This window comes from Thamnophis elegans, chromosome 2 (genome assembly GCF_009769535.1).
Source record: "Thamnophis elegans isolate rThaEle1 chromosome 2, rThaEle1.pri, whole genome shotgun sequence".
In the NCBI taxonomy this organism is placed as follows: domain Eukaryota; kingdom Metazoa; phylum Chordata; class Lepidosauria; order Squamata; family Colubridae; genus Thamnophis; species Thamnophis elegans.
Window position 1 is genome coordinate 158,805,786 of NC_045542.1, and position 21,332 is coordinate 158,827,117.

Sequence of the window (21,332 nt, forward strand, 5' to 3'; positions counted from 1 at the left end):
TGATTTGTCCGGAATAAAATATCTTTGTTTGATTCTTATTAATAAAACTTTTTCTTAAAATTTAAGTTGAAAACAATAAGACAACAGCTGTGTCTTATTCCCCAAAATCATAACACCTCTTGGTCAATCCATTTTCCAAATTATTTTCTAGTTAGATATGGCAAGTCCGTTCCTCAATCTTTTTAAGAAAGCCCAGTTTATAATGCATCAAGTCTGTTAACTCCAAATCTGTAGGAGCCACTTCCGCTTCAGCCTTCTCCAAATAAACCTGCAGTTTCCAAACCATGGTGAGGAATCTCTTAAGAATTGGCTGTGCTCCCTATGGAAGCTTCTTGGAAAGAGCTCGGGCTCATAAAGGGATTCATTTGTGTGCACTCATAATCCCAAACTACTCCATTGGCCCCAGAGAAAGGGGATCTCCCAGAGCAGACTTTCCAAATGAAATCAGAGACACTGAGAGAAATTTGTGGTTTTATATAAATAAATACATTTGACATATTTATAGTAAACAAGATAGTCAGGAACATAGGGACATCCTGAGGTAAATCCAAATAGCAAACAGAGCACACCACAGAAGAAGAAGAAAGGCGGGAAAAATGAGAAACTCCCCCTTTGCGCCTACAGCAACCAATTATAGCGCAGATTGCCTCATGTAGGAGGTTTTAATGGTTCTGTCATCAGGTCAGCTAAACTATTTTCTGGTGGACAATAAATTATGTCTATCACATTTTCTTTCACCGCTTTTCTGCCATTGAATTATGTCAACAAGCTTCCTTCTGGTTTGTACTCCCACCAGTTGCCATTTGTATGCATGTTGTGTAATCTTCAAATATTGCCATATCTCCTTTCACTTCAATATCCAAATCCTTTACTAACCCTACATACCATGTCATCTCTGAAGACAATTCTGATAATGCTATGAATTGTGCCGCAGCTGTGGAAATGGGAACTAAATTGTTTTCTAAATTTTCAACTAGCTAGCGTGTTTGCTAACTAGGATAAATCCTGACATTGACTTTGTCTCTTGTACATCATCAGCCCAAATATTTTGTACAAAGCATTTCAATTCCAATTCACCTGATGTTTGTAAATGCAATCCTAAATCCATGGTTCCCTTTAAATCTAGAACTAAGGGGAAATTTCTTGCCAGTTAGAACAATCAATGGAACAACTTGCCTCCAGAACTTGTAAATGCTCCAACACTGAAGTTTTTAAGAAGAAATTGGATAACCATTTGTCTGAAGTGGTGTAGGGTTTCCTGCCTAATTAGGGGTTTGGACTAGAAGACCTCCAAGGTCTCTTCCAACTCTGTTTAGTTTATTCTATTCTATTCTACTCTATTCTATTCTACAAGATTATTTTAAATCTTTTACTAATTATATACCAAGTCATCTCTGAACATGCCTTCTCTCTGGAATGAGCTGCCCCCGGAGCTTCGCATAATCCCCGACCTCCGGTCCTTCCGATGCGCCCTAAAAAGTTAGCTTTTCCAGCAAGCCGGCCTAGCCTGAATAGAATAAAATATAGGATTAATTTGGTTGTTAATTTTTAATTTTATTTTTTATTGTAAATACCAATTAGGGTTTTATTGTATACTTTATTTAATGTCCCTTTTAATTTTTGTAATATATGTTTTCTTTTATGTTGTACGCCGCCCTGAGTCCTTGGGAGAAGGGCGGCATATAAATCCAATAAACCTAAACCTAAATGCTATGAATTTTGCTTCAGCTGTGGAAATGACAACTGAAGTCTGCTTTCTAGATTTTTAACTACCGTAGTTTTTGCTCCATAAGACGCACTTCTTTGTTTCCCAAAAGCAGGTGAAAATGTCTATGCATCTTATGGAGCAAATATTGCTGAAGCCCTGTCCACCCGCTGGCCACCACCTGCCAGACGTTTTTTGGCCTCGGCGCATCCCGTTTTTGGCATGGGAGTTTGCAATTTTAACAATTGTTCTCTTTTCTTCTTTTGATTTAGAACAAACCCTCCTTCTTGTAATTTCTTTATTTCTACTCCTAAACAATTCTACCATTAACTATTGCAGGAACTGGATATGTCTAGTCTAACACAGACAAGGACTAGGGATGACATCATAGCAGACTTTCAATATTTGGGGGGCTGACACAGAAAAAAGGCAGTGGATCTATTGTCCAATGCGCCTGAGAGCAGGACAACTAACAGAGATTTATCAAAAAGAAATCAAACATAGGATCAAGGAGAAATTTCCTTTCAGTGAGAACAATCAATCCATGGAAATGTCTTGCCTCCAGAAGATGTGGGTGCTCCATCACTGGGTTGTTTTTTTTAGAGGAGATTGGATAGCCATTTGTCTGGAATGGTATAGGCCAGTGATGGCGAACCTTTTTCACCTTGAGGGCCAAAAGCACATGCGTGCTATTGCACATGCACGTTTGAAGTTTATTGATATTTGTATGCCGCCCACTCCCTAGGGACTCTGGGCAGCTTACAGACAAACAAGGGAATATATGAAGTTAAAATAGAAAATAGAAATTAAAATAGAAATACAAGTGTTTAAAATACCACAACATACATACTACTTAAAATAGGGCTGGATGCTAATTCAAGCCAGGTCTTAGTGGCCTTACGGAAGGCCGGAAGAGTAGTGTGTGCCCATCCACATAATTTAATCCCCCCCCCCCCGTGGCATGCACATATGACCACTACCCCGTGCTGCCCCATGCATGCACTTTCTTGAAGCCTGGGGATGGTGAAAATGGCCTCCCCCGCCCCTGAGAGGCCCTCCAGAGGCCAGAAACAGCCCATTTTCCAACTTCTGGCAGGCCTAGTAGGTCCGTTTTTCGCACTTCCCAGGCTCCAGAGGGTTTCTAGGAGCCTGTTGAGGGCATAAAACACTCCAACGCGCAAACCGTCCATTCCCAAACTTCAGGAAAGCCTCCAGAGGGCGAAAAACTGCCAAAATCAAGGCCGAAAAACAGCTGGCCAGCACAGGCATGCGGGCTGGAGCCAACAGGGCAACACCTTGCATGCCCTCAGAAATGGCTCTGCATTCCACCTGTGGCATGCATTCCATAGGATCCTCACGCATTGGCATCCCCCATCCCCACTTTAGTGAAGGGGGAAGAGTCATAATATGTCATGTAACTCATGTTACAACCATGTGACCACGCAGGTTTTTCACCCTAGTGTAGGGTCTCCTGCTTGGAGAGTTGATCTCTTCCAACTCTATGTAATTCTGCAAGAACTTCATAAAACTGTAGCACACAGCCAATCTTCACGAGCTAAGTACTGTAGTGTCGCGTTTCACTATTTCACATGGATCAGTTCCAAAGGAAGGTTCCTAGGAGTTGAAAACGACTTGATAGCATTTAATCAGTGAAAACATCTTGCAAAACACCTTAGCAAAGACAAAGCAAGCGTGATCCTCCTCTAAAAACATCCAATCGGGAGATGATGGTCACACATCAGTTAATAAAAAGCTCTTAATAGGCATCTGTAGTTCATCTTCAAGGAGTTAAAACCATCGAGTACAGACTTGCTAGAAAGGATGGGAGGAGAGGAACTACTTCCGGACCACTCGGGAGGAAGTTGGTGTGCCGAGTGGCTTTTGTGCTCTTCCCAGGATCGAAACAACACCTGCACGGTGAGTTGGGGTCTGGTCAGAGGAGAGGCTGGGAGCAAGTCCGGCTGTTTGGTTTCCTCCATGATGTGGAAGTAGAGAGGCTATTAGGCTGAAGCATGTCAGCTGCTGCTCCATGTTCCTTCCCTCCCCAAATTCTGAGTCCACTGGTGCTCCATGCCTTAATACTGGTGGGTGCAATTTTCTGCTGGTGGGAAGATTAAAAAAAGTCTCCTACAAGTTAAGATTAATTCCTTGGGGACAGCTTCCCTCCAGGAGTTCTGGGTGCTAGATCACGTAAGGTGTTAAAGAAGAGATTGGACATCAATTAATCCAGACTAACATAGAGTCTCCTGCCTGTGCAGGGGATTGCAGTAAAAGACCTCCAAGGTCCCTTCCAACTCACTTATTCTGTTATAGACTTGCTGTTTTCTTGGCAACAATATTGGACTGATCTGTACCTGCTTTCTTACTTCCAAGTCTAGCCAACAACAAGCACATTATTTCCTATTGGTGCACCATACGTGTATTAAGCAGGTTCAATTGTGCCTAATCCAGTACTTTTTAAAAGCAAAAAAAAAAAAAAGCTATTGGGGGTAGCTTTTTTTGCTTTTGGGATGTTTAGTTGTATAGTTAGTCCTCATTTACCACTTGTTCCCGGAGCCTCCAGAGTTACAATGGCACTGTAAAAGCATACATTAATCTTGTAGACAAATGTGTGGTCATGCTACCACATTCAGTCACCCTGCTTCAGAAGTTCATGTGAGTAGGAAGGTGCAGGGAAAGGAGTTGCACCAATTGAGATATTACTAACCACTGCACATGGATGATGGTTGCAGCGTCCCACGCTCATTATTGAACTTTCCAGCTAGCTTTCTGAAAGGCAAAAATCAATGGGAATATTGAAAGTTGCAAGTTATGTGAAATTACCTTTAACAAACCACAGTGATTTGTTTAATAGGCAAAAGTAGTGCTTCAAATCTTGTAGAGGATTTTGGCATCCTTTCATGAGTTAAAGCCCCCACATCTCTAAAGTTAACCCTAGAAATGTTGGATTGTAATCATTTTAGGACATTTTTCAGGTTGAAAACATGGACTTTGCACATATAAACATTTGTAGGTCCGTGTATTAGTACTTCTCTCTGTATGCATATATCTGCAAGTGGATAATCTATCCCCAGCACTTCCAGATACGCAGCCATGTGAAAAAGAAGATACACCCTCTTTGAGTTGTATGGTTTTACATATCAGAATACAGTAAAAATCATCCAATTCTTAAACAGTGACTTTAGCAGCAATAACTGGAAGTAAGAGTTTTCTGTATGACTTTATCAGTCTGTAACATCGCTGTGGAGGAATTTTGGTCCTCTTCTTTACAACATTGCTTCAGTTCATTGAGGTTTGTAGGCATTTGTTTATGCCCAGCTCTCTTGAGCTCCAGCATTTCAATCGGGTTGAGGTCCGGACTTTGACTGCAATTGCAACACCGTGATTCTTTTCTTTTTCAGCCATTCTGTTGTAGATTTGCTGGTGAGTTTGGGATCATTGTCCTGTTGCATAAAGTGATTTTAGCCAAGCTTTAGTTGTTGGACAGATAGCCTCACCTTTGACTCTAGAATTCTTTAAAATAGAGAGGAGGTCGTAGGAGACTCAAATAGTGCAAGGTGTCCAGCTCCTGTGGCTGCAAAACAAGCCCAAATCATCACCCCTCCATCACTCTGCTTGTCGGTTGGTATGAGCTGTTTGTGCTGAAATGCTGTGTTTGATTTTCATCAAATGTGGGACTGTGAATTATGGCTAAACGTCTCCACTTTGGTTTTGTCTCTCCAAAGGACAGTGTTCCAGAAGTCTTGTTATTTGTTCAGATGTAACTTTGCAACTTTGTTGTGCTGCTATGTCATTTCAGAAAGAAGAGGCTTTCTCCTGGTAACCTTTCCAAACGAACCATACTCGTTCAGTCTTTTTCTAATTGTATTGTCATGAACTTTAACACTTAACATGCTAAATGAGGCCTGTAGAACTTCTAATGTAATGCTTGGATTTATTGTACCGTATTTTTCAGAGTATAAGACCTACCTTTTTCCCTCAAAAAAGAGGGTTAAAATCTGGGTACAACATTTCTGGCCTCCCGAAACCCCGCCCCCTTCACCAAAATGGCTGTGCATAGCCTTTAGGAGGCTCCCAGAGTGCTCCAAAAAACAAGCCGTTTTTTGCTCGTTTTTTGCAGGGGGCAGCCCCCAGGAATACTGTACAAGCCTCCAGAGGGCTATACATGCCTCTTTTTTTGAAGATAAACAGGCCCATTTTCACAAAAAAACAGGCTGGTTTTGGAAGGTCTGCAGGGTGCAAAAACTTTTTTTTAATTTGCCTCTTTAAAATCTTGGTACGTCTTATACTCCGAAAAATACGGTAATTTCTCTGAGCGTTGCACCTTCTGAACTTGAGGTGAATTTGCTGGGAGTTCCACTTACATTTCTTGAATGTTTTCCACTTATGAATGTGGAATGTAGAATGATGGAGTTTAATTTTTTTTCAAAATAGTCTTATAATCCTTCCCAGATAACAGAATAACAGAGTTGAAGGGGACCTTGGAAGTCTTCTGGTCCAACCCTTTGCTCGGGTAGGAAACCTATACCATTTCAGACAAATGGTTGTCCAATCTCTTCTTTAAAACTTCCAGTGTTGGAGAATTCACATACTGTTCATTCAAAAAGTATTCGGGGCCCTTCACTTTTGTCATTTTTGTTATATAGCAGTCTGATTTTACAGTTGTTGAAATTCATTTTTTCCTTTTTAATCTGCACATCGCCCACATAACACCTATCCTCCGCGAACTGCGCTGGCTACCTGTTGATCTCCGGGTGCGCTTCAAGGTGCTACTTACCATCCATAAAGCCCTCCATGGTAGTGGATCTGAGTACTTGAGAGACCGCCTCCTGCCAATTACCTCCCTTCGACCTATTAGATCGCACAGATTAGGCCTCCTCCGAGTTCCATCCGCCAGTCAGTGCCGACTGGCGACTACGCGGAGGAGAGCCTTTTCAGTAGTAGCTCCGACCCTTTGGAACGATCTCCCCGTGGAGATTCGCACCCTCACCACCGTCCAGACCTTCCGCACAGCCCTTAAGATCTGGCTATCCCGTCAGGCCTGGGGATAAAGATTCTAATCCGCCCCACCCAAATGTTGAATGAAAGTTGTGTTTCATTGTTTATTTTTTATTCACGTACTGTCTTATGTTTTGTCTTGCACACCCCCTCCCATGAATTGTAAGCCGCCCTGAGTCCCCTCAGGGAAAAGGGCGGCCTATAAATAATAAAAAAAATCTAAAATCTTCTGTTTTCATTTTGTCATTATGGTCAACTGAGTGTACATTAAGGAGGAAAAAACAAATTTCAACAACTGTAGAATCAGGCTGCAGCATAACAAAAGTGACAAAATGAAGGGGGTCTGATTACCTTCTGAATGCACTTTAGTTGAGCAGCAGCAATTCCTTCTCTACATTCCCCGCTGTCATCTTTACTCTGACATTTAAGCCAACATCAATGCCAGAGACCAGAAAATTCCTACAACTTCGGCTTTTATAGATCACGCTTGCTGATGATAATTGATCAAGAGAACTTGATTAGCAACACTGAGTGTCTATTTGGCCTCTTCATAACTATGGAAGAAAGTGGGTGTACTTTGCTGTTTTCAAAACTGTATTTGATGATAACCCTTTGCAGAGTTAAGAATTTGTGACTGACCCAAGTCAATAAGTGAATTTCATGATTGAATGCATAATGGAACTTGGATCCCAGTTGTCAAATGAGCCACGATTAACATAAGAGATTATTCTAGTATTGTGGCATGTTTGCTTTTTCATTGTAATGTATACTTCTTTTTTCACATCTTCTGCATCCCTTTCACAAACAATAAAAGCTACATTTTCATTTGAATCTTACAGACAGAGATGATGTCAAGAAGACGACACTGGACTACTGAGAATAAGAAGCAACATTGAAAAGCAAAGCAAATTGAGGCAGAAATAGAAATACTCTCCATTTCCTTCAGAAAAACCACAAAATTCTTCTCCTTCCCCAGTAGGTGAAAGACAAAGGAAAGGAAATCAAGAAGAGATTTTGAGCTGGAAATAGTAGAGTAAGCAGCACTCAAACATACATCACACAAAAAGGTGAAAAGAGCTCATTTTTCCATTTTGGAAAAAAAGGGAAATATCTGGAAGTCAGTGAGGAGGAAAAGGTCAATTGGATAGTCACAACAGGCAGACAGTAATGCAGGCCTTGCCCTTAGGGGAAGAAAAGTGCTTAAATCAAAGTACCACAAAACAAGAACACGCACACATTTTTCATCTTCTCAAAAATATCAGTGGCGAAAAAGCTCCATAGATGTGCCTATTTTGAAGAAAGCAGACTTCAAATCACAAGTGATTATGCAGGGGAGAATCCACTCTGGAGAACAGCTATACTAAAGCTTTGGTCAGACCTGCTCCTTTCTGGTTCATGGAGGGACCCACACAGGAGAGATGCCCTACAAGTGCTCCCAATGTGGTAAATGCTTTAGCGAAAACAGCAATTTGCTGGTACACCAGAGGACCCACACAGGTGAGAAGCCGTATAACTGTCCTGATTGTGGGAAATGTTTCATTGGAAATTCCCACCTCGTGAGACACCTGAGAACTCACACCGGAGAGAAACCCTTTGAATGTCCTGATTGTGGGAAAAGTTTCAGTCATAACTCCAACCTGATTAGACACCAGAGAACTCACACAGGAGAGAAACCTTTTGAATGTCCTGATTGTGGGAAAGGTTTCAGCCATAATTCCCACCTGATGAGACACCTGAGAACTCACACAGGAGAGAAACCCTTTGAATGTCCTGATTGTGGGAAAGGTTTCAGTCAGAATTCCTGCCTGGTGAATCATCAGAGAACTCACACAGGAGAGAAACCCTTTGAATGTCCTGTTTGTGAGAAAAGTTTCAGTCAGAATTCCCATTTGGTGATTCACCAGAGGACTCACACAGGAGAGAAACCCTTTGAATGTCCTCTTTGTGGGAAAAGTTTCAGACAGAATTCTGACCTAGTAAAACACCAGAGGACTCATACAGGAGAGAAACCCTTTGAATGTCCTGAATGTGGGAAAGGTTTTAGTCAGAATTCTGACTTGGTGATCCATCAGCGCACACACACAGGAGAGAAACCCTTTGAATGTCCTGATTGTGGGAAAAGTTTCAATCGATACTGCAGCTTGCTGATACACCAGAGGACTCACACAGGAGAGAAACCCTTTGAATGTCCTGATTGTGGGAAAAGATTTAGTCAGAATTCCAACCTGGTGATACACCAGGCAACACATACAGAAGAGAAACTGTATGAATGTCCAGAGTGTGGGAAAGGTTTCAGTTACCGTTTTGCCCTTTTGAAACATCAGAGAACTCATACAGGAGAGAAGCCCTTTGAATGTTCTGATTGTGGGAAAAGTTTCAGTCAGAATTACAGCCTGGTGAAACATCAGAGGACTCACACAGGGGAGAAACCCTTTGCATGTGTTGAGTGTGGGAAACGTTTCAGTCACAATTCCAACCTTGTAAGACACCAGAAAACTCATACAGGAGAGAAACCCTTTTCATGTGTTGATTGTGGGAAAAGTTTCAGTCAGAATTCCAACTTTGTAAGACATCAGAGAACTCACACAGGATAGAAAACCTTGGAATGTCCTGATTTTGGGAATTGTTTCACTCAGAATTCTGACCTAGTGAATCATCAGAGGACTCATACAGGAGAGAAACTCTTTGAGTATCTTAATTGTGGGAATATTTTAGTCAGAATTGCCACCTGGAGAAACACTGGATGACTCACACAGGAGAGAAATCATTCAAATGTCCTGTCTGGACAACCTTCAGGTATAAATCATCTGTTATTTCCTAAAAGGAAATCCATATGAATGAAACGTTGATGAGTTTAGAGAACAATTGAATTTCATTTCTCATCCCTCATTAGAAATGTGAGAAATTGACTCTATGAATTCTGGAGTCATTGTTTTTACTCAAACATGTCTCAGGATTAGACTTGTAGGTGCAGAGAAAAGGAATATGGAAATAGATTAATCACCTGTTTCTGGTTATCAGCAGCAGTTTCTGGATATTTCATTTACCTCAATACCAGGAAAGATTCTGGAAAAGATAATCAACAACGACTTAGCGAACACCTAGAAGCAAACAAAGTAATAGCCAAAAGCCAACATAGGTTTGTCCAAAACAGATCATGCCAGACTAATCTTATTGCATTCTTTGATAATGTGACAAAATTAGTGGACCAGAGGAATGCTGTTGATATAGTTTACTTGGACTTCAGTAAGGCATTTGATAAGGTAGACCATAACCTACTACTAGATAAAGTAGAAGAATGTGGGTTAGACAGCATCACCACCAGATGGATTCGTAACTGGTTGACCAACCACACTCAACATGTAGTCCTCAATGGAACTGCATCTACATGGAGGGAAGTGTGCAGTGGACTACCCCAAAGCTCTGTTTTAAGCCCAGTAATCTTCAACATCTTCATCAATGACTTGGATGAGGAAATAAATGGGGAACTCATCAAATTTGCAGATGACACCAAGCTTGCAGGAATAGCCAAGACTCCAGAAGATAGTCTAAAGACACAGAAGGATCTTGACAAACTTGAACATTGGTCCCTATCTAATAAAATGAAATTCAATGGTGAAAAGAGTAAGGTTCTACATTTAGGCAACAAAAATGAAATGCACAGGTACAGTATAGGTGGTACCTTGCTCAACAGTAGTAACTGTGAAAGGGATCTTGGAGTCCTAGTGGACCACCATTTAAATATGAGCCAGCAGTGTGCAGCAGCTGCCCAAAAAGCCAACCCAATTCTAGGCTGCATAAACAGAGGGATAGAATCAAGATCACATGAAGTGTTAATACCACTTTATAATGCCTTGGTAAGGCCACACTTGTAATATTGCATTCAATTTTGGTCACCACGATGTAGAAAGGATATGGAGACTCTAGAAAGAGTGCAGAGAAGAGCAACAAAGATTAGGGGACTGGAAGCTAAAACATGAAGAACAGTTGCTGGAACTGGGTATGTCTAGTTTAATAGAAAGAAGGACTAGGGAAGACATGATAGCAGTGTTTCAATATCTCAGGGGTTGCCACAAAGAAGAGGGAGTCAAACTATTCTCCAAGGCACCTGAGGGTAGAACAAAAAGCAATGGGTGGTAACTAATCAAGGAGAGGAGCAACTTAGAACTGAGGAGAAATTTCCTGACAGTTAGAACAATTAATCAGTGGAACAGTTTGCCTCCAGAAGTTGTGAATACCCCAACACTGGAAGTCTTTAAGAAGATGTTGGATAACCATCTGTCTGAAACAGTGTAGGGTTTCCTGCCTAGGCAGGGGGTTGTACTAGAAGACCTCCAAGGTCCCTTCCAACTCTGCTATTGTATTGTATTCTCTGTGGCCCACAGCCCTGCCATGCTTGCCTGCTATCCATGCAGCCTTCCCAGCGTCCCCATGGCCAGTGTGCAAAGGCAAGCAAGCATGTCAGCTGCGGGAAGGGAGCTACCAGCCTATTCCCTTCCTCGCAGCCCTGTCATGCTTTCCTGCCTTCCATACAGCCTTCCCGGTGTCCCCCTGATCAGTTTGCGAAGGCAGGGAAGCATATTGGGCACAGGGAAGGGATCTAGCAGCACACGCTTATTTTCTCTCGAGCGGAATGCTGAATGGGGAATGCTTTCCGCCAACCCCTGCTAACAGGAAGGAAGCCACCACCACCCCTCAAGAAAAACGGGGGAAGACCTCGAGGCTGGGGAGGTTTCTCCTTTGGAACTGGGGCGCTTTCCTGCACCAACTCTGTGCCTTCTCTGGACGAGCAACACTGGCTGCGGAGGGGAGTGGGGGAGCTGCAAGAAGAGCCCAGGAAAAAGCAGCTCCACCTTCTGCGCTTCAGGTTGGGAAGGGTCCTGAGCACTGAGCACGGCACCTCACAGGCGAAATGGGTGGTCTGCGCTGGGCCAATGTAGCAATAATAATAGCAGTTAGACTTATATACCGCTTCATAGGGCTTTCAGCCCTCTAAGCGGTTTACAGAGTCAGCATATCGCCCCCACAGTCTGGGTCCTCATTTCACCCACCTCGGAAGGATGGAAGGCTGAGTCAACCTTGAGCCGGTGAAATTAGAACCGCTGAACTGCAGATAACAGTCAGCTGAAGTGGCCTGCAGTACTGCACCCTAACCACTGCGCCACCTTGGCTCATTGTGTGAGCACCAGAGGTCCTGCATAGCTGCCACCCTCTGAATATTAGAGGCTCCTCAGAAGCTGTTGGCCAAGGGCACTCAGCGGCAGCAGGAGGAGGAAGCATGGGGTGAGTGTGAAGGGGGAGCCGAGCACTTTGTTTCTATCTATCCCCCGTCATCTCCTGGACAGGCTGGCCCAGGTGAAAAGGCGGGCAATCTTCGGGGCTAGGAGGCCATGGGTCTGGCTTGGTGAAGGGGGTTAGGCTAGTCAGGTGCTGATCATCGGAATCTTTTTTTTTAACTTTTTAAAGCATTTTTATTAGTTAAAAATGCTTTAAAAGTAAAAAAAAAATGGCCATGCCCACCAAGTTACATGACGCCCCCACCAAGCCACGCCCACCAAGCCATGCCCACAGAACCTGTGGTAAAAAGAATTAGATTTCACCACTGCACTGTACCTCATGCTGGTGAAAGGGTAAAAGACACATTTGTGCGCTGCATGTGTCGTAGAAGCAGCCGTTAATTTGACTGTTCCTGGGATTCATGCCTGAGCCATGCGGTGGAGTTGTGGAAGCAGCCACCATTTTGCCATGTCTGCCTCTGTGTCAAAATGGTGGCTGCTTATGAGTCACTGTCACGTGGGACTGGGACAAAGTGTTCTGCTTTGCTACCTTAAAACTTTGTAAACTGTGTCAAGGAATTGTGAGTGCACTCCAGGAGATCTCCAAAAGGGTAGGGCATGTACCCTTGGGCCACATGAGAAATAGACAGATACCACTTCTGCCAATATTGTGCTGCTACTGCCAAAAAAGCCAATGCAGTCCTAGGCTGCATAAACAGTGGCATAGAGTCAAGATAAGAAGAAGTGATAGAGTTGCTTTACACTGTTCTGGAGACAGCACATCTAGAATAGTGTGTCCAAGGTGAGCCAAGGTGGCGCAGTGGTTAAATGCAGCACTGCAGGCTACTGCTAGATCAGCAGGTCAGCGGTTCAAATCTCACCGGCTCAGGGTTGACTCAGCCTTCCATCCTTCCGAGGTGGGTAAAATGAGGACCCAGATTGTTGGGGGCAATATGCTGACTCTCTGTAAACCGCTTAGAGAGGCCTGAAAGGCCTATGAAGCGGTATATAAGTCTACTGCTATTGTCCAGTTCTGGTCAACAAAGTACAACCAGCCCCATGATGCTATTATTCCATGGATTTAGAGGCAGTATAGAAAAGAGGTACAGGGTAGATCCATAAACGTACTTGTGGTAAAGGAACCTTTAAAAAAAAGTTTTATTTTCTTCAGAAAATTAATATGCAGTACAAACTCCAAAAAATCTAAGATTTTTTTTTCAGAAGGAAACCAAGGATAGATAAAACTTAAAAAGAAAAAAAAATGCATTAAAAAAGACAAACTGATTTACTTATATCACCCGTCCACTTGAATACTCATAAATATATTGGAGCAATATTAGTTTCTTCCCCTTGGGAAAGCAGGCCCAAAATTTATAAACCTTTACTCTTATTTACAACCAATTTGACGTTCATCTATATACAATATGTAAAGGCAATGTAATTAACGGATGAACCAAAATCAAAGTTAAACATTAAAGCACTTTGTTAACAATCTACTATTCCATTTAATTTGTATAAAGTTTAGAATCGCTTCTTATTTACCATAAATCATCAGAATCACTGTCTCTAATTTGTCCAGGGTGAAATATACTTGTTTGATTCTTATTAATAAAACTTTTCTTAAGAATTCAGTTCAGAACAATAAGCCAACAGTTGTGTCTTATTCCCCAAAATCATACCACCTCATGGTCGATCCATTTTCCAAATTGTTTTCCAGTTAGATATCGTAGGTCCATTCCTCAGTTTCTTAAGAAAGCCCAGTTTATCAAGCATCGAGTCTATTAATTCCAAATCTGTAGAATCCACATTTCTTTCAGCCGTCTCCAAACAAACCTGCAACCTCCAAACCACTGTGACAGGGCTTTTAAGAAGTGGCTGTGTTGCCCTTCGGAACTTCTTGGGAAGAGCTCAGGCTCACAAAGGGATTCATTTGTGTGCACTCATAATCCCAAAGTCCTCCATCGGCCCCAGAGGAAGGGACCTTCAAAAGCAGAAATGTTTTTTCTCACCACAATGCTTCACATCCTTCAGGGTGATCCACCAGCTACAAATCACAACAGTTATTTCCCTCCCTGTGATGCTTCTGGCAAGTGGCATCCACTGCAAATGGCTTTTTTCTCTGGGTGTAATAGAGACAGCCCTCTGTCAGGGAATTATGCAGCAAGTTCCCAAATGAAATCAGAGATACTGAGGCAATTTTGCAGTTTTATATATAAATAAATATATTTAACATACTTATAGCAAACAAAAAACTCAGGAACACAGAAACATCCTGAGGTAAATCCAAATAGCATACAGAGCACACAGAAGAAGAAAAAAGCGGGGGAAATGAGAAACTCACCCTTTGCGCCTACAGTAACCAATTATAGCGCAGATTGCCTCATGTAGGAGGTTTTAATGGTTCTGTCATCAGGTCAGTTAAACTATTTTCTGATTATGCCTATTACATTTACTTTCACTGCTTCTCTGACGTGGAATTATGTCAACACGCTTCCTTCTGGTTTGTACTCCCACCTGTTGCCATTTGTATGCATGTTGTGTTATCTTCAAATATTGCCATATTTCCTTTCACTTCAATATCCAAATCCTTTACTAACCCTACATACCATGTCATCTCTGAAGACAATTCTGATAATGCTATGAATTGTGCTGCAGCTAAATTCTGTTTTCTAGATTTCCAACTAACTAGCGTGTTTGCTAACATTATAACAAATCCTGACATTGACTTTATCTGTTGTACATCATCAGCCCAAATACTGTCTACAAAGCATCTCAATTCCAATTCACCTGATGTTTGCAAATGCAATCCTAAATCCATGGTTCCTTTTAAATCTAGAAAAGGATTTGTAAAAGAGAAGTCTCTTGCCAGTTACAACAATTAATCAGTGGAACAACTTGTCTCCAGAAGTTGTAAATGCTCCAACACTGGAATTTTGTTAAGAAGAAATTGGATATCCATTTGTCTGAAGTGGTATAGGTTTTCCTGCCTAAGAAGGGGTTTGGGCTAGGGGCTTGTTCCTAGGAGTTGAAAACAACTTGATAACATTTAATCAGTGAAAACATCTTGCAAAACGCCTCAGCAAAGACAAAGCAAGTGTGATCATCCTCTAAAAACCTCCAATCGGGAGATGATGGTCACACATCAGTTAATAAAAAGCTCTTAATAGGGATATGTAGTTCATCTTCAAGGAGTTAAAACCATCGAGTACAGCCTTGCTAGAAAGGATGGGAGGAGAGGAACTACTTCCGGATCACTCATAGGAGGAAAGTTGCGTGGTAAGTGGCTTTTGTGCTCTTCTCAGGGTCGAAACAGCATCTAGAAGGTGAGTTCAGGTCAGGTCGGAGGAGAGGCTGGGAGCAAGTCCGGCTGTTTGGTTTCTTCCATGATGTGGAAGCAGAGAGGCTATTAGGCTGAAGCATGTCAGCTGCTGCTCCATGTTCCCTCCCTCCCCAAATTCTGAGTCCACTGGTGCTGTTAAACCGGTGGCTGCAGGTTTTGCTGGTGAGAAGATGTTAAATTTATGCAGATATTCCTCACTCCAATTTCTCTAATTTTTTCCTGTAATTTTTTTATAAAAGTCCTTTTGATTTTCATTTGGGATGTATATTGTACCAGTAGTATTGATTTTTCATTTATCCATATCTCTCATTAATATTCTTCCCTTTGGGTCTGCATAAATTAAATTTGTCTTTATCCCATCTTTAACATATATCACTATCCCTTTTCTCTTTTCTTCTGCTGATGCTGCATATAATTTTCCTAATTTAGGACATTCCAGGTATTTTTATATCTTGTTTTTTAATGTGTGTTTCCTGTAAGCATATTATATCTGTCTTTTGTTTTGTTAATTTTGCCCAGATATGCTTTCTTTTTGTTGGCGAATTTAAACCATTAATATTTACTGACAATAATTGAATTTCTTCTTCTATCCTCCTAATTCTCTACCTGTCTTTGTTTTTTATTAACTCTAGTTTCTTTTTTGGCTCCTTGTTTTTGGTCTCACTTCCTTCTCTCTCTGTTGTTCTTCTTCCTCCCTACTACCCTCTCCCTGTTCTTCCCTTATTCTCTGTTTCCTGGCTTCTATATTCCATCTCCTCTTTGCTACTCTGTTCCTCTTCCGGGCCTACTAGTTGCTCATATAAATCCTGTGCTTTCTCCAGATTGTCAACTTTAATCCTTTTCTCCTGCCAGGTTACCAACATTTCTTCAGGTACCAATCACCTAAATAGTATATTTTGTTTAATCAGTTGTGTCGCCAGGAATTGATATTCTCTCCTTTGCTCCCTCACTCTTCGCGGGATTTGTTTCAGGGTTTGTATCTCTTTCCCTTTGTACATCATTGGCTTATCTCTTGTTATTTTATAAATTGTATCTCTTACTTTTTTCCTCGCGAATCTGATGTGTACTTCTCTGGGCAATTGGTGTTTTCTGGCATAATTGGTGCTTACCTTGTATATATCGTCCAACTCATTTAGAATCTCATGTCTGTCTCTTGTTAACATCTCTGCTATTAATCCCGACATTATCATTGGTAGGTCTTCCTCTTTTGTCTCTGTTACATTCTGGAAGCGAAGGTAAAATGCTGCACGGTCGATTTCGAGGTGGATGAGAGATTCTTCTAAGTTTTTGCTTGATGTTTTCATCTGCTGTTCAACTAAGTCTAGTTTCTTCTTTGTTTGTTCTGTTCTTTTTTCTACCGCTTTTATTGACTGTTCATTTTTTTCCAGTGTTTGTTGTATAATTCCCATTTTGTCATCTAATTTCTGTATGTCATTTTTAACTTCATTTTTCATTTCACTCATCTCTATTTTCATTTCATTCATATCCGTTTCTATTTCATTGTGGTTTTTAGCTACTGCCTCTTGAAGCTTAATCATAGTTTCTTGGATAGTTAGCAGTGCTGTCTGCACATTTTCAATATTCAATCCAGAATTTGGTTTTTCCATTGTAGTCATTTCTTCTGTTGAACTTTGGGATGCTGGAGAAGCAATCAATATCTTTGTCCTGGATTTGTTGCTGGGTTTACAATTGTCTTTTTCCCAGGTCTCAGTGCTGTTGTTGTGATATTCGCCATCTCTTTTAAAATTTTATCTTGTTCTTTTAATATCTTATATATGTTATCCCAATTTAACATCCAATATCTTTCCCTTTTAAATGATTCCTTAACTTAGCTTGTTCTATCTATATTAATATACAAACAGTAGTCTTAAAGCAGTATAAGCAACTTAAATAATATATATATATATATAAGTTATTCAATAATAACTGGTAATAGTAAAAAGCAGAAAACAAATAGAGAGGGGGAAGGACAGAGAGAGAAAGTCTCAATGCTCATTCATATCAACAGTACTATATCTTAAAGGTGCGATTATTTCATTATATCCTTAGTATGATTATTGGAATTTAACAGGTATTTATAAAACACACACACACACACACACACACACACACACACACACACACACATATATATATATGGATATCCACAAGCTTTCCACTTACTTGTTTATGAATATAAATATTGATTTAAGTACTTATTTGTAGGTATTATAAATATTATATATAAATATTGTATATAATTGTAACTTATTTCACTAAACTATTAATACAGTCAGTTCATTCACCACTTTTTCTCTAAGTTCTGGGTTGAGTTACTTTTCTTTTCAGTCTTTGCAGAATTGTCCACGTTCTTCTGTTCTAAATAGTTCTAAATAATTTCAGCACAGCTGTTGCATCAGCCTCTTCCCCTTCCGTTTCGTTGTTCTCTTCTCTTCCTAAGTACTGTCTGTCAACCGCTGCTCTCAAGCACACCACAGTTCTCCAAGTCCTCCTTCTTTCTCAGTTTCTTTCCACTACTTGAATCTGTATGACTTAAGAGTCAGTTCGTGCTCTTTCTTGTTATCTCTCCTCCGATCGATCGCTCACTTATGCTAATTAGTTCTTCGGGCCGGTCTTTGCCTTTAAAAATCTGTCTCTCTCCCTCCTCCAAGTGGCCTCTTGGTTATAGGGCTCTCTCACCCAGTTTCTGGAGATTCACTGCTTTGCCCGTTCTCCTCTGCGATCTTCCCTTTCTGCCCACACTCACTGCTGTTTCACTCGCAAGCCAGTCCGCTAATCCTTTTGGTGACACAACAAGTTGATTAAATTCTTCCTTCCCTTTTAGACAGTTTGTCAAAACTTCAAGTCCGCCATTGAAACAAGGCAGATGCTTGCACGCCGGATTAAAAAGGTATCCCCACGTTGTAACGGGCGGTCAGCCTCTACCTCATTAGTCCTAGGGTTTCCCTACTCCTCCGCGTCTCTCTCCAAGATCAGCGTATCCTCGAAGGGATCCTCCAAATGTGTAGATTGGGATAAGAAGTCAGAGCCCTGATTTCTTCCCCACACTTGTCTCGACGTCACCAGCGGAAGTCTTGCATGTTTGCTTTTTCATTGTAATGTATACTTCTTTTTTCACATCTTCTGCATCCCTTTCACAAACAATGAAAGCTACATTTTCATTTGAATCTTACAGACAGAGATGATGCCAATAAGACGACACAGGACTACTATAAGAATAAGAAGCAACATTGAAAAGCAAAGTAAATTGAGGCAGAAATAGAAATACTCTCCATTTCCTTCAGAAAAACCACACAATTCTCCTTCCCCAGTAGGTAAAAGACAAAGGAAAGGAAATCAAGAAGAGATTTTGAGCTGGAAATAGTAGAGTAAGCGGCACTCAAACATACATCACACAAAAAGGTGAAAGGAGCTCATTTTTCCATTTCGGAAAAAAAGGGAAATATCCGGAAGTCAGTGAGGAGGAAAAGGTCAATTGGATAGTCACATAGGGCAGACAGTAATGCAGGCCTTGCTCTTAGGGGAAGAAAAGTGCTTAAATCAAAGTACCACAAAACAAGGAGACGCACACATTTTTCATTTTCTCAAAAACGTCAGTGGTGAAAAAGCTCCATAGATGTGCCTATTTTGAGGAAAGCAGACTTCAAATCACAAGTGATTATGCAGGGGAGAATCCACTCTGGAGAACAGCTATACTAAAGCTTTTGTCAGACCTGCTCCTTTCTGATTCATGGAGGGACCCACACAGGAAAGATGCCCTACAAGTGCTCTCAATGTAGTAAATACTTTAGCGAAAACAGCAATTTGCTGGTACACCAGAGGACACACTCAGGTGAGAAGCCGTATGACTGTCCTGATTGTGGGAAATGTTTCATTGGAAATTCCCACCTGATGAGACACCTGAGAACTCACACAGGAGAGAAACCCTTTGAATGTCCTGATTGTGGAAAAAGTTTTAGTCAGAATTCCCACCTGATGAGACATCTGAGAACTCACAGAAGAGAGAAACCCTTTGAATGTCCTGATTGTGGGAAAAGTTTTAGTCAGAATTCCCACCTGATGAGACACCTGAGAACTCACACAGGAGAGAAACCCTTTGAATGTCCTGATTGTGGGAAAAGTTTCAATCAGTACTGCAGCTTGCTGATACACCAGAGGACTCACACAGGAGAGAACCCCTTTGAATGTCCTGATTGTGGGAAAAGATTTAGTCAGAATGCCAACCTGGTGAAACACCAGGCAACACATACAGAAAAGAAACTGTATGAATGTCCAGAGTGTGGGAAAGGTTTCAGTTACCGTTTTGCCCTTTTGAAACATCAGAGAACTCACACAGGAGAGAAACCCTTTGAATGTTCTGATTGTGGGAAAAGTTTCTGTCAGAATTCTGCCCTAGTAAAACACCAGAGGACTCACACAGGAGAGAAGCCTTTTGAATGTTCTGATTGTGGGAAAAGTTTCAGTCAGAATTACAGCCTTGTGAAACATCAGAGGACTCACACAGGGGAGAAACCCTTTGCATGTGTTGAGTGTGGGAAACGTTTCAGTTACCAATCTAATCTTGTGATACATAAAAGGACTCATACTGGAGAGAAACCCTTTGAATGTCCTGATTGTGGGAAAGGTTTCAGTCAGAATTCCCATTTGGTGAATCATCAGAGAACTCACACAGGAGAGAAACCCTTTGAATGTCCTGTTTGTGAGAAAAGTTTCAGTCAGACTTCCAATTTGGTGATTCACCAGAGAACTCACACAGGAGAGAAACCCTTTGAATGTCCTGAATGTGGGAAAAGTTTCAGTCAGAATTCTGACCTAGTAAAACACCAGAGGACTCACACAGGAGAGAAACCCTTTGAATGTCCTGAATGTGGGAAAGGTTTTAGTCAGAATTCTGACCTAGTAAAACACCAAAGCACTCACACGGGAGAGAAACCCTTTGAATGTCCTGATTGTGGGAAAAGTTTCACTCAGTACTGCAGCTTGTTGATACACCAGAGGACTCACACAGGAGAGAAACCCTTTGAATGTCCTGATTGTGGGAAAAGATTTAGTCGGAATTCCAACCTGATGAGACACCAGAGGACTCACACAGGAGAGAAACCCTTTTAATGTCCTGATTGTGGGGAAAGATTTAGTCAGAATTCCAACCTGGTGATACACCAGGCAACACATACAGAAAAGAAACTATGAATGTCCAGAGTATGGGAAAGGTTTCAGTTACCGTTTTTGCCCTTTTGAAACATCAGAGAACTCACACAAGAGAGAAGCCCTTTGAATTTTCTGACTGTGGGAAAAGTTTCAGTCAGAATTCCAACTTTGTAAGACATCAGAGAACTCACACAGGATAGAAACCCTTGGATTGTCCTAATTTTGGGAATTGTTTCACTCAGAATTCTGACCTGGTGAATCATCAGAGGACTCATACAGGAGATAAACCCTTTGAGTATCCTAATTGTGGGAATATTTTAGTCAGACTCCCACCTGGAGAAACACTGGATGACTCACACAGGAGAGAAATCATTCAGATGTCCTGTCTGGACAACCAGACAGCCATTAATTTGACTGTTCCTGGGATTCATGCCTGAGCCATGTGGTGGAGTTGTGGAAGCAACCACCATTTTGCCATATCTGCTTCTGTGTCAAAATGGTGGTTGCTTATGAGTCACTGTCACGTGGGACTGGGACAAAGTGTTCTACTTTGCTACCTTAACACTTTGTAAACTGTGTTAAGGAATTGTGGGTGCACTGGAAATGGCGGCTGCCTCCGGGAAATCTCCAAAAGGGCAGGGCATGTACCATTGGGCCACATGAGAAATAGACAGGTACCACTTCTGCCAATATTGTGCTGCTACTGCCAAAAAAGCCAATGCAATCCTAGGCTGCATAAACAGTGGCATAGAGTCAAGATAAGAAAAAGTGATAGAGTTGCTTTACACTGTTCTGGAGACAGCACATCTAGAATAGTGTGTCCAGTTCTGGTCAACAAGGTACAACCAGCCCCATGATGCTATTA

At 41.5% G+C, this 21,332-nt stretch overlaps 2 pseudogenes; both read left to right on the forward strand.

The window, feature by feature from the left end:
• LOC116523854 overlaps positions 1–9,777 on the forward strand; it is a 44,009-nt pseudogene extending 34,232 nt beyond the window's left edge.
• LOC116523822 overlaps positions 3,461–21,332 on the forward strand; it is a 42,711-nt pseudogene continuing 24,839 nt past the window's right edge.